The following is a 16,793-nucleotide window of genomic DNA, read 5'->3' as shown; positions in this document are numbered from 1 at the left end:
GACAGAGCAAGAGTTAAACCAAAGAGACTAGTCCCCGCTGGAGGCCTATGGGGCCCTAAGCCTCTGGGTGAAAGATTATGGGGCAGTGAGACCTATCGAGAGGACTCAGATCTCTCCACAGATTTAACTGAGCAGAAAGGACTAATATGGATTTATGCCCAAGTCCAAAATGCTGAAAGGTGAATGCAAAGATGCCATTGCTGCTGAAGCTACCCAAAGCAAGAAGGTTCTGGAAGGGAACGGGGTGCACAGGGATAAGGGGAGTTGTCTGAGGACCCCACCCCCATAGGATGGAGATGGCCAGGGGACAGCAACCAGCAGGGGTGCTCCTTGTGACACTCAGCATACTGAGCACTGAAGGGCTCTTGGGATATTGCTGTGGTTTCTTCAGCATTAGCACTTGAGGATTATATGTATTTAGGGTGGGCTGTCTCATAAAATGAACTTATCTTATTTTGTGAAAGAGGCTTCTTAAAGCCCATAGAAATTTCACTGGGATTCCTCAGATATACTCTGGTGCATGTGAAAGGTCTCTAACAGAGCCAACAACCAACCGTAGGCTACAATCTTCTCAGTGTCACATACACACACACACACGGTTCTAAACCCAAACAACCAACATGAGAAGTGACGTTTTAAAGTGTGGGCTCTGGGGCGCCTGGGTGGCTCAGATGGTTAAACATCTGCCTTCGGCTCAGGTCATGATCTCAGGGTCCTGGGATCGAGTCCCACATCAGGCTCCCTGCTCCTTGGGAGCCTGCTTCTCCCTCTGCCTTTCTCTCTTGCTCTGTCTCTCACAAATAAATAAATAAAATCTTTAAAAAAAATAAAAATAAAAAAAATAAAGTGTGGGCTCTGATTTTTCCAAGAAGCCCTGATGATTAGACAGTGTGGAGGGTGGGAGTGAAAAACACATAGTCGTGGGGCCAACCTATTTTGGCCCCTGTCTGCAGAAAGCCCCACCTGTGAACGGGAAGTGGTGGGTACGTGGCCCTCTCCAGCGACAAAGTAGGTTGACACGGGGAAGCTGTTGCTAGGGAGAGGGGAGGTGACCTGGAGGATGGGCCCTGAGTATTTACAATGAGTTAAAATGAGACAATTTAACTAGAGGGGACATCGGGACCGAGCTTTCCTGGCCAACCAGAGAGGGAAGAATGGAATCTGAATGAGATTCTTTTTAGATGTATCTTTTTTTTTTTTTTTTTTTTGGTTTGTTTAATCATAGCCATGATTGGAAGAAACTGTACCAGTGAGTGAGTAATGGATTTGGCTACATACACCGCGATTTAGTTACAAATTCGCTAATTATTTCCCAAAAAAAGATTTACCAGCGAATGATACAAAGTGCAATTGGAGCCATGGGTTTTGTTTTTTTATGGAAGTGTTAAGTATTTGACTTGTCAGTTTTACAGTCTGCTTGATTTTGATACTGAGAAGTGTTTGATATTTTGGCTTTGAGTGGAACCGAGACTATTCACTTGTTTTTCTATCCAAAGGTGCCTACATTAGCCAGTACTTGGATCCTGTCAGTCACACACACACACACACACACACACACACACACACACACACACACACACAGAGTGGGGCTGTTCCCACAGCTCCCTGCAGGAATGCTTAACATAACACTTGCCACATTACAATTCACTGTTCCTGGTTTGTATCCCTCACTTGAAAAATGAGGTCTTTGAGGGTATCCAATGGTCTGTCTTATTTATCCTTCCTTCTTAATGTTTAACAGAATATCTGTCACATAGTAGGTGGAAATATTTTTAGTCTTGCTATTTCCTGTTATGTTTTCAATGGAGATGAAAACCAGCACTGTGTGTCTTTTTCTACATGAAGATGCTCACTGATTACTCAATCTCATATCCAGCCAAATAACCTTTCCTTTGATTTTCTATCTTTAGAACCTTTCCCCAGGGTTCTTCCAGAAATGAAGGAGTTTCCAAATGACCTGGTTAATTCCAATTAGGGCAGTGAACATAAGTCACTAGGGCTTAAGGTTTGAAAACCTGTGATTTGGTGCTCAGCTCCCCATCCTGACAATCTGGTGGATGCTAAGCAGATGTGATCTGTGTTTTCCTAATGTTCTCAGCAACTGCTGTGGGATTGTGGGAATTTATTATAACATATAGGGAAAAGCCCTCAGTAAATGCAAATCAGGTACTGTTAATCGGTTTCAATTTATCAGTGTAGAAAAGGCTCAGAAGAAGTGATTTGCCCTGGCTTAGGCATTCAAGAGCATATGTGAACCCCAAATCAAGGTTTTCCCCACAGCTCTGTGCATTTGCTGAACTCCACAGAGAGAGGACCAAGTCCAGGACTTACCCACATGACCACAAGGGAAGAGCTGGTGGTGCTGAGCTGAAAAGGCGTGTCCTTGGGAAGGACCTGAAACCAGCCCAGTTTGTAAGTGACCAGGTGCTGCACCTTAACTTACTTGTTGGGTTGGGAGCCTTTGCTCTCTGTCTGTTTCTTTATTGGGAAACCCAGTAGTCACAGAGCTGAGAAGTAGCTTTGCTCTATAATGAGCACAACAGGCCAATGGATGTCACTGTTGCACCACAGAAAAATATCTCAACCCTAAAGGGACCTTAAACAGCAGAACACTCACTATTTGGTGACTTTAACAGAGCAGAGCACACACCTTGAACCATAGGAAACTATTTTAACTGGGATGGCAATTAATATTCCACTGTTAACCTTGGAGCTAGTAAGGAGTAGGCTCATTTGGGTTAAGGCCCATCATTTAAGTTGAGGCAAACAGCTCTGAGCAGAGTGAGTAGCTACATATGAATGTGTATGCCACTTATCGGGGAAAAGGTAACAAAATGAATCAAACCACGTCCTCTGACTGCAGATACTAGGTTTCTTCCACTATACATGACTACCTTCCCCATTAGACCATGCACAAAATTATTTAGAAGTACATCTGCCAGGGCGCCTGGGTGGCTCAGTCAGTTAAGCTACTGCCTTCGGCTCAGGTCATGATCCCAGGGTCCTGGGATCGAGCCCCATGTTGGGCTCCCTGCTCGGCGGGGAGCCTGCTTCTCCCTTTGCCCCTCCCCCCTGCTCATGCTGTCTCTCTCTCTCGAATAAATAAGTAAAATCTTAAAAAAAAAAGTAAAATAAAAAAATAAAAGTGCATCTGCTGATACTTAGAGTGAGACCTCTCACCATTTCAACAGCCCTGCACAAACATTTGCAAGGAATTTCTCATCCTCAACCCAGTACAACAATCAAAGGAAGAAATATATTTATTCGGCATGCACTCTGTGTCAGGAACGGTGACTCTTTCAGGTGAGTATTATTACTTCCATTCTTCATCTGGGGAAACTGGGGGTCCGTAGGAGTAAGTGACATTCCAGTTATACAGCTGGTAAGTGACAGCGAGGCTGTGAGCCCACGTCTGCCAGCTTCGGAGCCTCGGCACAGGTCCTTGTGCTCCAGTCTGACTCGAGCAGTTGTCTGATAGCCCCCTGAGGGCCCATCACTGGAGATATTACAATGAAATGGTACCCTCTCTGTCCCAAAGACACTCTCAGAAGACTGTTGACAATTATATTACAACCCAGAGTAAGAAGGGCTCTTGGCAGGTGCTGGGCCACCAAGAGGTGAGAGGAGGCCTAGAGGAAGTAACCTCAAAGTTGAGATCTGAAGAATGAATCCAATATGGTGGGCCTCAGGGGAATACAGATCAAGCGAGTTTTACCTGGAGGAATAGCCAGTGCCTCAGCATTTAGAGGAGGAACATTATGATCACCTATCATTTAAACCTAACAAAGACTTTTTTAAAGGAATAATCAGTTTCTTTCAACTTGGACTGAGTGTGAACTGTAAATAAGAACCTATTGCCTGGCAATAAATTCTTTTTTTTTTTAAGATTTTTTATTTATTTATTTGACAGAGAGAGACACAGCAAGAGAGAGGGAACACAAGCAGGGGGAGTGGGAGAGGGAGAAGCAGGCTTCCTGCTGAGCAGGGAGCCCGATGCGGGGCTCGATCCCAGGATCCCGGGATCATGACCTGAGCCGAAGGTAGATGCGTAACGACTGAGCCACCCAGGCGCCCCTGCCTGGCAATAATTTCTAAGGAGAACCACAGTAGAAGGCCCTGCTTGGGCTGGAGAGTCAAGCCCTGTCTTGGGAATCTGGTCCCATAGATGCATAAGAAATATCTCTGTGGTCTGTCTTGTAGTCGGAACCCAAGCAGGAACAGCAGGAATACAGAAGGACGAATGAGCTTTACTGGTAAGACTCCCTCTGTCTGAGGCCCTGACCCCAGGCCAGAGAATCCCTGCTTCTGCAGGGCTGAGAATGAGCCACGGCAGAGGGCCCTGGTCTCTCTGAATCTCTGTATTATAACTTCATAAGTGGAAAATTGTGACCTTCTCTCCCTTTTCTGTTCTGGTATAAATCCTTGCATGCATGGACGACAAACGTAAGCAGCTATAGGTAACTGGAGTGCTGAAACTCTTCTCTCCTGCAGGGAGGAAGAAGGTGATCCTGGGAGACATATACCAGTGACATTTCCTGGCACTTCTTTCAGCGTTAGAGCTGTCAGAGGTCACAGGCTATAATCATTCTTAAATTTTCTGACCATGAGACCTGTTACTGCTGTCAGACAGGCTTAACTGGCCTTTTGGGACACTTTCTTAAAATATAAGTAAATTAGGCAACTAATCCTACATTTTTGTATCTTGGGGTTTTTTTAGGAGCTTTGAAGTCTAGATTTGGAGAAGGAAAGGTGAAGGGAAAAATCCTAGAGAGAAATAACACAGGAATTTCTTTGTGTTTATCTTAACACGCATAAAATTCAACTTTTAGCCCAGTGACAATCTTCCCCTTTTTCCCACCCAACAGTCATTCTTGGTCACATTAAATATTTGCAGATGGAAGTGACGGTAGGACTGGAGGTTGTCTTATTGGTCTAGAACTTAATGGTGATGCCGAAAAAAGTAATAGAAATTATCAAATTATTGAACAAGTACCTGTTATACCTATGTCCCTGGCTATGGGTCAGTGAGCATTTCAACAAATAGGCAGAACAATGGACTATGGGGTCTCATGACTTCACTAGTCGGTGCCAGAAACCTGAGAAAAAACTAAAGCTGCAGCTCAGGTCGGTGATATTTGCATGTAACACTTGGCAAGCTATTTCTTTGTCCCCTCAAGAATTTGGAATGCATGAAAATTATAGGTAACTATATTGGTATAATTTTCATTAAAATCGATCATTCCTCCATTTGGTAAATACTGAGCACCTGCCAAGCAGAAAAGCCACTGGTAACCAAGTCCATTTCTTTCTTAAATTTTTTTTTTTTTTAAGATTTTATTTATTTGAGAGAGAGAGAATGAGAGACAGAGAGCATGAGAGAAAGGAGGGTCAGAGGACGAAGCAGACTCCCTGCCGAGCAGGGAGCCCGATGCGGGACTCGATCCCGGGACTCCAGGATCAGGACCTGAGCCGAAGGCAGTCGCCCAACGACTGAGCCACCCAGGCGCCCCCAAGTCCATTTCTTTCTGAGCAAATTCCTATTCACCAGTTTAATCCACACTGGGTCAAAGCCGTGTAGTAGGATAGGATAAGCTGGAAGTCAGACACTCAGACAGAACTCGAATCATGGCTTCCCCACTCACTAGCTGTGTGACTTTAGGCTTTCCTTGGAGCTTCAATTTTCTCATTTGCAAAATAGGAACAAGAAAGAGAGGTGTGTGTGTGTGTGTGTGTGTCCGTCCTCAAGTGTATTTCTTACTCTGTGTGAATGCATAACCTGGAAACCAGGCCTGGCTTCCCTGGGATCTTAAGGAAATGAAGGAGCCGACATTTGGAAGTTGTTGGGTGAGTTTGGTATTAGCCATGTGACACAGCACAGCTGCGGTGGTGGCCTGTGACATGGGACACAGGCTGACCTACTTCTCAGGGACTTTGGAGTCCCATCAACTCTACATAACCTCTAATACATGTTCCTACTGGGCAGTGCTTTTCATCCATTCATATTCCACCACCTGATGTTTGCAGATGAGGCACATGGTGAAGGAGGCTGCCTTGAGGTATCAAAACCAGGACATATGTTCTAAATTCACCACAGCGGCCCCCACCTATAATTCAGCAACATGACCTCCTGTCTGAACCTTGAGGCAAATTTATGACCAGTTTCTCTTGGTTATCTTTAGCTCCTCTTTCAGTTGCCCTTTTATCAGTCCAGATGTCTTCTGCTTTTGAGAAGAGCCATCTTTCTCGTCTCAACAACTCTCTTTTCTCTTTAGCGAGCTCAAATTATTAAGCCTCTAACACTGACTGCCAACACGGAAAATGGTAGCCTCTGCTTAATACCCACTGGGGCAGAAGTGACTCTGTCATTTCTTTTTTGTAATTAAATTTAACACAAGTCATCTTAGAATTTCCAAGCTGAAAAGAGGTATCCTGGGCCCCTTAAGGTAGCTTTGAGTCCCAGTATATACTGTAGGAGTGACCTGCTCTATTCTAGAAAACTTTTTTTTCCTTTCTTTCTAAAAGATTTTATTTTTAAGTAATGTCTCCACCCAATGTGGGGCTGGAACTCACAACGCTGAGATCAAGAGTTGCATGCTCTGTGGACTGAGACAGGCACCCCAAGAGAATTGCTTTATTCTAGAAAACCATTTCAGTTCTAAAAGAATGGTTTTATCCACCATTAAAACCACAGCCGGGTCAAAATTCAGAGGTAGTAGAGTTGGGGTGTGTGAAGCTTTCTTTGCTAATGCCCAGATTTGCTGGATAGATAACCAATATCCAGAAGTGATGGCTTATGATAGAGAATTTCCCATTGGCTATCGTACCATTAAACATATCTCAAGGGAGTTGAAGCAGATTTGTAGTGAAGAGACTTCTGCTGGTTACGCTAAGGTGCCCCTTGGCCTGAGCAACTTAGTTCATTTATCATTTAGACAAACAGAAAATGCAGCACTAGCCTGCTCTTAGGTTTCCTGATGGCTTGCTAGCCCCCCACCCAGCTATCCTGTAAGTGGCAAAAGCATTACTCATTGATGTGCAAGTATGGTAAGAAGCCTAATCTCTTTTCAATCCTAGGAGGTTCCTGACTTCTTCATTACTGTTGCATGGTGTTATAGACTGAATGTTTGCATCCTACCCACCCCCTCAAATTCATATGTTGAAGCTTTAACACATGCCCCCTCCACTGGCCAGTGTGGCTATATTCAGAGATGGGAGCCTCTAAGAAGTAATTAAGGTTAAATGAGGTCATAAGGGAGGGGCCCTGATCTAAGAAAATTAGTGTCCTTGTAAGAAACACCAGACAGCTAATTTTGTCCCCCTCTCTCTGTATGCATACTTTTGTACGTACTTGGGAAAAGTCACATGAAGGTATAGTGAGAAGGTGGCCAGGAAGAAGGCTCTCACCAGAAACCAAACCCTGCTAGAGCCTTGACCTTGGGCTTTCCATCCCCCAGAACTGTGAGAAATAAATTTCTGTTGTTTAAGCTATGCAGTCTACAGTATTCTATTATGGCAGACTGAGCGGGCTAACATAGATGGTTATTATAAAATATATTAAGGAGTGAACAACCTACCAAGGTTATAATAATTACCATCACAGCAATCACCTAACAACTGTCACTGTGTGCATCACAGATCATCAAAATGCTAGATTTTTTTTTTTTTAAGATTTTATTTATTTATTTGACACAGACAGAGACAGCGAGAGCAGGAACACAAGCAGGGGGAGCGGGAGAGGAGAAGCAGGCTCCCGTGGAGCAGGGAGCCCGATGCGGGACTCGATCCCAGGACCCTGGGATCATGACCTGAGCCGAAGGCAGCCGCTTAACGACTGAGCCACCCAGGCACCCAAAATGCTAGATTTTTGAAATTAAGAAAACAATCTCATTTACAGTTGCATCAAAAAATAAAATACCCAGGAATAAATTTAATCAAAGAGGGGAAAGGCCTTTACACTGAAAACTGTAAGACATTGATGAAAGAAGTTGAAGACAGAAATAAATGGTAAAATATTCCATGCTCCTGAATTGGAAGACTATTGTTAAAATGTCCATACTATCCAAAGCAATCTACAGATTCAGTGCAATCCCTATCAAAATTCCAATGGCATTTTTTCACCGAAATAGAATAACCCTAAAATTGTATGGAACCATAGAAGACCACAAAAGGACAAAGCAGTCTTGAGAGTAAGAACAAAGCTGGAAGTATCACACTTCCTGACTTCAAACTATAAAGCTACAGTGAGCAGAACAGACACCTAGATCAATACAAGACAATAGAGAGCCCAAAAATAAACCCACACATATATGATCAATTAATTTATGAAAAAAGAGCCATGAATATACAATGGAGAAAGGACAGTCTTTTCAATAGATGGTGCTGGGAAAACTGCAGAGCTGCATGCAAAACAAGGAAACTGGACCATTACCTTTCATCATATGCAAAAATTCACTCAAAATGGATTAAAGACTTGAACATAAGACCTGAAACCATAAAACTCCTAGAATAAAACATAGTAAGTAAGCTCCGACACACTGGTCTTGGTGATGATTTTTTGAATTTTACACTAAAATCAACATAAGTAAAAATAAACTAGTCTGACTACATCAAACTAAAATCTTCTGTACAGCAAAGGAAACCATCAACAAAATGAAAAGGCAGCCTATAGAAATGGGAGAAAATATTTGCAAATCATATTTCCAATAAGTGGTTAATATCTAAAATATATAAAGAAGTCATACAGTCGAATAGAAAAAATAATTTAAAAAATTCAATTAAAAAATGGATAAAGAACTGAATAGATATTTTTTCCAAAGAAGACATACAAATGGCTAACAGATACATGACAAAGTGCTCAACATCACTAATCATCAGGGAAATGCAAATGAGAACTATACTGAGGTTTCACTTCATGCCTGTCAGAATGGTTATGATCAAAAAGATAAGAAATAACAAGTGTTGGTGAGGATGTGGAGAAAAAGGAATCCTTGTGCATTGCTGATGGGAATGTAGATTGGTGCAGCTACTGTGGAGAACAGTATGGAGGGTTCTCAGAAAGTAAAAATAGAACCACCCTACAATCCAGCAATCCTACTTCTGGGTATTAATCTGAAGAAAATGAAGATACTAACTCAAAAAGATATCTGCTCCCCTCTGTTCATTGTAGCATTATTTACAATAGAAAGACATGGAAACAACCCAAGTGTCCATCAATAAATGAATGGCTAAAGAAGTTGTGAGATATATATATATATATATATATATATATATATATATATATATATACACACACACACACACAACAGAATATTATTTAGCCATGTCAAGAAAGGAATGCTGCCATTTATGACAAGATAAATGGACCTTGAGAGCATTATGCTAAGTGAAACATGTCAGAGAAAAACAAATACCATATGATCTCACTTAGATGTGGAATCTAAAACAAACAAACAAAAAACCCCAAACTCACAAATACAGAGAACAGATTTGTGGTTGCCAGAGGTAGGGGTGGGGTGGGCAAAATGGGGAACAGTGATCAAAAGGAACAAGCTTCCAGACATAAAATAAGTAAGTGCTGGGGATGAAATATATAGTATGGTGACTAGAGTTAACAATACTGTATTGTATATTTGGAAGTTGCTAAGAGAGTAAACCTTAAGAGCCTTTTTATCACAGATAAGAAGGGTAAATATACCTTCTTACCATAAGGAAAAAAATTGTACCTATTTGTGGTGCGGGATATTAACTAAACTTATTGTGGTAATCATTTTGCAATATATAAATATGTCAAATCATTATGTTGTATCCCTAAAACTGATATAATGTTATGTGTGAACTGTATCTCATTTTTTAAAAAAACAATTTGTGGGGCACCTGGGTGGTTCAGTCGTTAAGCGTCTGCCTTCGGCTCAGGTCATGATCCCGGGGTCGTGAGATCAAGCCCCGCATCGGGCTCCCTGCTCAGTGGGAAGCCTGCTTCTCCCTCTCCCACTCTCCCTGCTTGTGTTCCTGCTCTCGCTCTCTCTCTGTCAAATAAATAAATAAAATCTTAAAAAAAAAAAAAGAGGCAAATTGTTTGTTTATTTATTTATTTATTTATTTATTATTTTTTAAAGATTTTATTTATTTATTTGACAGAGAGAGACACAGCGAGAGAGGGAACACAAGCAGGGGGAGTGGGAGAGGGAGAAGCAGGCTTCCCGCCGAGCAGGGAGCCCGATGCGGGGCTCGATCCCAGGACCTTGGGATCATGACCTGAGCCGAAGGCAGATGTTTAACGACTGAGCCACCCAGACGCCCCTGTATCTCAATTTTTTTTTAATGCTAGATTTTAACCTGGGAATTATTTTGTCAGATGGGGAATCAATTATAAACCAATCCTATACACCCTATATTTTATTGTTATCCTTTCAATATGTTTCTGAATCATTTTATCTAATTTGGGAGACAATCTAGTTTGTCTTTCATGACATTATCTTAAATATATGTAGCAAATTTCTCCCAAGAAGTTTAAAGGGTTTTGCTCAAAACTTCTCACCGGTTTTAACTGAAGCCCCAGGATCTAGGCAAAAGGCTGATTCCATTGCCCCATTTTTCATTAAAAATCATTTTTCTTTCTCTTCGTATTTGATGAGAAAAGCTGCTCTTTGATTTGGAGATCTTTTTAAACCTGACTTTGTTCTTTTTTAATCCCAACTGCTCCAGGCATCATTAGCTCCTTTTAATAGAAGTTTCCATTTCCTTTTATCCCTTTGAGCATGGGTTCCAATATCCTCAAAGCAGCACCTTTTAATTGGCCTGGAAGAGGTCACCCTTCTCAGAGTAGAAAGCATATCACACATTTTACAAAGTCAATGTGGGTCTTTGACATCAGAAGGGGATGGTTGCAGGGGGTGGATTTCTTCCCCAGCAAATGTTTAGGTGACATGTGATTACATTTTCAACATAATTACTATATAATTACATATAACCACTCTTTTCCAACACATCCCCCACTATAATTACTTGGTCTTTATTTAAAATTCATTTGTCTTTAAGATTTTGCCCTTATTATTTAGTAGATGGCTAAAGAGCAGTGTTAATTTTGACAGTGGTTTCCTTAAACGTACAAACTTTGTGACAGACCCCGCAATCATACACTTTTTAGAAAATGGTATAAGAGCATCTAATGTACTCCCACCTTCATGTTCCCTCACCACACACTGCCTTGTCTATTTCAGCAGTAAATTTTCCAGAGAAGTCTAGGGTGTAATCAAATCTTTCATGTCCATGGACACAGTTTCTAATCAAAGAAAAGCTTTTTGAGGAAAACCTACTCCATTACTTTACTTTCTTCTAGTGTTACAAAAACTAATCTGGATCTGGAGTGGGTACCTAAATCCTGTGCTAGAAGAGGGAAGTAGTAAACCTTTCAAGGCAATCTGGAAGAGTTCACAGAAACTTGATTCCATCGAGGCAGCAGCAAGGTGGGCGGGGGGGCGGGGGGGTGCTAACAAAATATCCTCGTCTTTAAGAGGGTAGTCATCCACTTAAAAGAACCACTGGCTTCAAGAAATAGTCTGTAATATTTCATCTCTTCAATTTTTAAGACACTCTGAAGAAGCCCCAGGAGTCATGACATAACACTTATGAAAAGTTAAGCACTGTTATTTCCACATAATTCCTATCGTAGAGATAGACCATGGCTGAATATTATGACAAAAAGTGGCATACCAGAAGGATGCTAAAATACACCAAATGAAAAAATCTTGGTCCATGCGTTTCCTTTCCCTCTATTATTGCTTGAAGAAAAATAAATTGATGAGTTGATTTATTTACAAACTTTCCAGAATAAAGTACCTTGGTTTCCCCATCATTTGAAGAACTGGGTAAAATCCTAAGTTTAATGCACCTAATAGAAGTAGATCTTCAACAACAAGGTAAGCGACCGTCCTCATCTAGTCTTCCCTGAGGCACTGTGTTCTGTGTCACGGGCCACCAGCCTGAGAGTGACATGGACAATCTGGAACACACTCAAGAAGAAAAACCTTGGCACCCAAGACTCTAGATCATGACATGGGAGTAACAGGTGAAGGAATTCAAGACTAACCTGGAAAAGACAAGGTTTGGCCGGGAAATGATAACTGCTCTATAGGTGGGAAGGTGGTGAAGGGGGAAAACCATTTGCTGGCTCCTGGACGAGAGGACTGACGTTAGCCAACAGCAGATGGTAGAGTTCGGTGAAGAAGAACATGCCTGTGATCTGAAATGACCTGAGGACGAAGCGGTCTGCTTCTGTGCTTGGTGAGTTCATGCTCCCCAGTGGAGCTCACACGGACGCTTCAGGGGCTGTTGTAAAACGCACGAGACCAGAAACGAACTGCTTAAATTGTCAGTGCCCTTCTGACCCTGAGGTGCTGTGAAAATGCTGTGAAAATGCTTGGGAAGAAAGAGTTTGATAGTTTTACAGCTTTGTGTAGGTTTTTCCCAGCACAAAGCAAAGGAATCACTTTGTTCCATTAAAGGAGGCTGTCTGTTAAACCAGTCTAGTTCACTTAGACCAAAAAACACAACAAAACAAAAACAAAACAACAAAGTCCCTGTAAGGATGCTCCACCAAGACTGTTTATCTACACCCATCCACTTAAATTGGCTCTTTTGAAATTTCTGTGTAGGTTGTGTGGGGTGGAAAGATATGGTCTCGCAGCTGCTATCCTGTCGCCCTGCTGGAACGTGGAGAGCTCCACTTCACCCACGGAATCTTCCCGACTCTCCCTTCCTGGCCTCCGGCAGCAGGAGACAGATGTTGAACGAGGTTCGAGTCCTAGGAGGCGTCCTCTGGGACTGCTGAGAGACAGTGGGTCACACTCCAGACTAATAGTGACGTGTGGGTGGGGAAGGTTCTGCTTCAGCCAACACCTCCTTTTCATGCTGGTATTTTTTTTTTTAAGATTTTATTTATTTATTTGACAGAGAGACACAGTGAGAGAGGGAACACAAGCAGGGGGAGTGGGAGAGGGAGAAGCAGGCTTCCCGCTGAGCAGGGAGCCTGATGCGGGGCTCGATCCCAGGACCCCGGGATCATCACGCTTAACGACTGAGCCACCCAGGCGCCCCTCGTGCTGGTATTTGTGGAGTGTGCCAGAAAGAGAAGTAGCAGACTGACTTTTACTCTACAGCTGCCTGCAACACGATGCTATGGAAACCACTTCCTATTAAACAGTTAAGTAAAGGATTTGTAAAAGAGATGAGGAGACAACGTGTGCTAAAGACACAGGCTTTGGGGTCAAAAGAGCCTGGGTCCAAGTTCTGACTCTTGAATTTCTAACTGTGTGACCTTGCACAAGGAAGTTATCTAATCTCTCCAGGCCTCAGTTTTCCCATCTATAAAGTGGGGCTAGGAATAGTTGCTGGCTCATAGGGAGTACTAGAGAACAGCTAGCTTCTATTATTTTCACAGAAACAGAAAACTGAGTCCCACTTGAGCTTGCTTCCCCTTGAGCCCTGTCCCAGACACAGAGGGAACAAAAGTGGCATTGAGGTAGGAATCTAGGTCACATCAGACCTGTTGCTCTGCTGATTGGAAGAGAACAGGAATCCAGACTGGGTCATGCCGAAAGTGAACGTGAATCCTATATCATTTTTAAAGGAAATAAAATAAAACTGTATGTCCTCACATGGAAAGATGTATAAAACATATTAAATAACAAAGCATATTACAAAACAGAGTGATTACCTCTGGATAAAAGGCTTATTATTAACATAAATGATGATAATGAGGATAATATGAGAGTATTATATAAGGACATATAAAAGAAAAAAGCTGGAGGAATTTCAACCCACCAATGGATAATGATTTGGGGAGCAATTAGGATTGCTTGGGATATTCACTCTATATCTGTTATTTCTGGAATATTCGGATGTTTATTATGAATATTATTAATTTTTAAATTAGGAAAATCAATGTTTAAAAACAAAAAGCATATTATCCTACTACAGATTCTAAATTTTAATGAATACTGATCAGTGTAAACCGGAGTAGGCAATTAATAATGATGATAGATAAGCTAATATAAGAAATGCTTCTCTATTCTTCTTTTGAAATGATAATACACATTCCATTTTAGAACCTCTTTCATCATACCATAAATCCTCCCATGAACTCATTTAAGTGAGTATTTGTGGTGAACACTTTGAGCTGTGCAGCCTTATAACCTGTTTGGAATCCTGGCTCTAGGTCTTACTCACTGTATGACCTTCGGCACTTTTCTTAATCTCTGTGCCTCAGGGGGCGCCTGGGTGGCTCAGTCGCTTAAGTGTCTGCCTTGGCTCAGGTCATGATCTCAGGGTCCTGGGACGGAGTCCCGCATCAGGCTCTCTGCTCAGCGGGGAGTCTGCTTCTCCCTCTGCCCCTCACCTTGCTTGCGCTCTCTCTCTCTCTCTCAAATAAATAAATAAAATCTTTAAAAAAAAAAATCTCTGTGCCTCAGTTAATTTATCTGTCAAATGGGGCTAATAATAGTACCTCAAAGAGGTGTTGTGAGGATGTATTGAGATACTATGTAAAATGCTCAGAACAGTGACCAGCAAAGAGTAAGCACGAAGGGTTTAGCCATCATTCTTTTTAGTCCTCATTTAGAGGAAACTGTGAATACAAACGATACACTTATCTCAAAACGACCTCCCCCCCAAAATCGTGAAAATCATTCCCGCTGTCACCTTTCTAAGACCAGAATTTCATCACTTCACCCATTGATTGTTGCTGTCCTCTTCCTCCGCAGGCTCCTTGCCTCTAGCACCTGAGGCTCCAAACTGTCTTGCCTGGCATGGCTGGTGCATCGCTGGAGTCCACTCTTTTGAGCTTTCCTTTTATCTCTTATGGCCCAGCTTAAATGGCTTCCGTGGTTCCCACTGTCAAAAGTTTCAATTTCAAACATTCTCATTTGTCCCTTCACTCACTGGCCTCACCCTACCTTCTTTGTATGTGACACCAGTATTTCAAACAAGAACCCTCTGCTTCAGACACACTGGTCCACTCACTGTTCCCCGAGAACCACAAGAGCACCCCCAACTCTGACTCAGTTGCCTTGGGCAAATGCCCACCTCCCACTCTTGATCCCATCACCTCAGATCCAGGGAATAATACTATACTCAAGAAAGCTGTCAGATCACTCACATCGATAGCTACCTCTATTTTGAATTCCTAGAGCATCTACCATCCTGGCCCCAGCTCTCATTTGAGACTCCCTTATAGTCCCCGAGGGGGGGTGGTATCCTACATAAATGCTAGAAGCATTTACTGATCAGGCTTTGGGAATTCAGTGATGAAGACGACAGAGTCCCTGCCCTCGTTGAGCTCACATTCCATTGGAGGACGTGGAAAGTACACGAACGAATGCTGGTCATGGCCGGCCAGCCGTGCACTTTGTCAGAAGCACGCACAAGGCACCGTGGTAACCCAGAGACAGAAACCACCACACAGGAATGAATTAACATTTAAGTGTGTGAAGTGTGTAGCTCATTCTTCCCTCTCCCAACCAAATTTGCCTTTTCCCTGGCCGATCACAAACATGGAGCTGGATCTGAAATATTTTAAGATCCCGCCCTACTTACACTCTCAGAACGACAGGCTCTGACCGGTTTCCCCTCTCCGGCACCAGCCTCACCCTGGAGTATAGTTCCACCTTCCTTTCTACTTAGTTCACCTCTATCCACCTATTTATTTGTTTAAAATGTGAACCAACTGGTCAGGTACAGTAATCTAATTCTGCATTTGGTCGGAGGCCAGTGCATTGAGGGCATTCAATAAATAATGGTGCCTGGTGTGCCTTTCCTAGATCCTGGCTGCATTATGTCCGAGATGAAGCTGGGATCCAGGAGACAAGCTCAAGAGATCGTGGATGAAAGCTGGTGGAGCTCTGGAGAACTGGGAGGCAAATCTGCTCTGATTGCCCAACCCAGAGAGTAGACACCTGTGTTGGGTTTGTTGCGTGAAGCCTGTCACATGCAAATGCGACTCCCCTGAGTTGGTTAGGGTGTGACCTTCCTGACAAGGTTTTCCCAGATTCAGTCAGGGTAAAAGTACATAAAGGCATCCTCCCTGGGGGCACACAGCCCGCGTTTACTAGCCCTCATAAAGGAAATCCTCCTTCCTGTGAGTGAGTGGTTCTGGGAGGGGTGAGGCAGGAGTCTCTGTGGAGCTGTATGGGATTTTCCCAAGGGAGGAAGAGTGGGGAGAAGACAGGGAGTCCTCAAAACAAAATTTTGTGGACAACGTGTGTCCATCAATCCATCCATTCATCTCCTCTCTCTACCATGGGATAGGCAGTGAGGTTATAAAGATGAATATTGTAGGACTTGGCTCATGGCAGATACTCAATAAATATTTGTTGAATTAATGATTTAAGTTTCTGCGTTAGCTTTACTTTGACTACCATTTCCTCCTGGAGGATATTCTAGACTTTCTGTATGACAGATAGTATCTAGCCTATCTAGCATAGCTTCAGCCCACAGTTAACAGAGGCATCATCGCCCCCATAAAAAGGATATTCTGGCATATTCTTGGACTTACATCCCATATTTCCTCATTTTAAACCTCATTCTCTGCTGTCTTCTCCCAATCTCCATTTATGTATCCACTGTTTGATCCAGTATTTCTCCTGGCTGCTGGCTGATAATTTAAATACAGATTGCTTTCAGGCAAGACTGCAGTTTAAACTTAGCCTCCAGCTCTGCCTGCTAAGCCATGTTGTCTCTGACAGCGAGGGGCTGGAGGGAAGTCAAGGGAGTTGGCTCCCAGTTCTAGCTAGATCACC

The sequence above is a fragment of the Mirounga angustirostris genome, unplaced genomic scaffold (assembly GCF_029215605.1).
Source record: "Mirounga angustirostris isolate CCGP_5_RB_7025 unplaced genomic scaffold, mMirAng1.0.hap1 SCAF_2, whole genome shotgun sequence".
Lineage (NCBI taxonomy): Eukaryota > Metazoa > Chordata > Mammalia > Carnivora > Phocidae > Mirounga > Mirounga angustirostris.
This window is presented reverse-complemented; position numbering follows the sequence as displayed.